Below are 1452 nucleotides of genomic sequence, written 5' to 3' on the forward strand. Positions count from 1 at the left end.
GTCATTTTACATTTGTCCAATCCCATAGAATGTACAATACCAAAAATGAATCTGAAGTATGGACTTGGGGTAACAATGATGTATCAGTGTAGTTACCTTGATTGTTATAAATGTACCTCTCTGGAATGGGATGTTGATAGTAGAGGAAACTATGAATGTATAGGGGCAAGAATGGGAACTCTTGGTACATTTGGTTCAATTTTCCTGTGAGCCTAAAACTGTTCTAAAAATTAAAATCTATTTTTACCATATAAAGCAAAAGTTAGTGGTTCCTGGGGAATATACTGTAAGGATAAAACCATTGTGAACTTTATCATATTAGAAGGATAGGAGACCATGAAGAAGGCGGCTGCAGAAGATGTCAATGTTACTTTTGAAGATCAGCAGAAGATAAACAAATTTGCCCGGAATACGAGTAGAATCACAGAGCTAAAGGAAGAAACAGAAGTAAAAAAGAAACAACTCCAAAATTTAGAAGATGCCTGTGATGACATCGTGCTTGCAGATGATGACGGCTTAATGATACCTTATCAAATTGGGGATGTTTTCATTAGCCATTCTCAAGAGGAAACACAGGGAATGTTAGAGAAAGCAAAGAAAAATTTGCAAGAAGAAATTGACGCCTTAGAATCCAGAGTGGAATCAATTCAGCAGGTGTTAGCAGATTTGAAAGTTTAGTTATATGCAAAATTTGGTAGCAACATAAACCTTGAAGCTGATGAAAGTTAAACATTTTATAATACTTTTTTTATTTGTTTAATAAACTTGAATATTGTTTAAAATGATAATTTCCCTTCTTCAAATGACATGGAAAGGAAAACTTTCTCTTAAATTTTTCATTTATTTAATGGAAACTTGCTTACATTCACATGTCTTGCTTATTTATTTTATATTTTTGAAAAATACAGTATTCATCTATGTATTTTGCATAACTGTTATATCAAGTTTAGGGGCTTTATGTCATGTTATTAAAATCAGTTAAGCAATAAAAAAAAAGAAGGATAGGATTGCAGGAATTTTTAAAAGCATGCAAGCTTTCATTTGGACCCATCAACACTCAATTAAAATGATGTTTTTATTATCTCCATTATCGTATAACAGGAGTCAAAACTGGGAATACACTTCTGAGACACGCTTTATTCCCTATCATATGAAGTAGAGCTACTTTTTAGGTAGGCACGGAACTGTGTGGTGAGATACAATTCTGTTGTGTTATCTCCTTCTTTGTCTCCCCCTGCTTGAAATGAATCCTGCCTACTTCTCACTTTTAACGTCTAATATCTACCCCATTCCTGGAATGACACATAGAAGGTGTTGGATATTTGCTGAATAAATTAGTTGATTCTGGGTTTTTTTATTCTGATTTTAAAAACAACATCACAGGATTCCTGTCATCTAAAAAACAACAAATGTGTATTTTCTTTTTGCTTTTTAACTTGTCAAAGCCAAATG

At 33.0% G+C, this 1452-nt stretch overlaps 1 pseudogene; it reads left to right on the top strand.

Moving 5' to 3' along the window:
• Nucleotides 1–336: 336 nt before the first annotated feature.
• LOC124972517 (prefoldin subunit 4-like) lies at nucleotides 337–812 on the top strand (annotated as a pseudogene).
• The last annotated feature ends 640 nt before the right edge of the window (nucleotides 813–1452 follow it).

This window comes from Sciurus carolinensis, chromosome X (genome assembly GCF_902686445.1).
Source record: "Sciurus carolinensis chromosome X, mSciCar1.2, whole genome shotgun sequence".
In the NCBI taxonomy this organism is placed as follows: domain Eukaryota; kingdom Metazoa; phylum Chordata; class Mammalia; order Rodentia; family Sciuridae; genus Sciurus; species Sciurus carolinensis.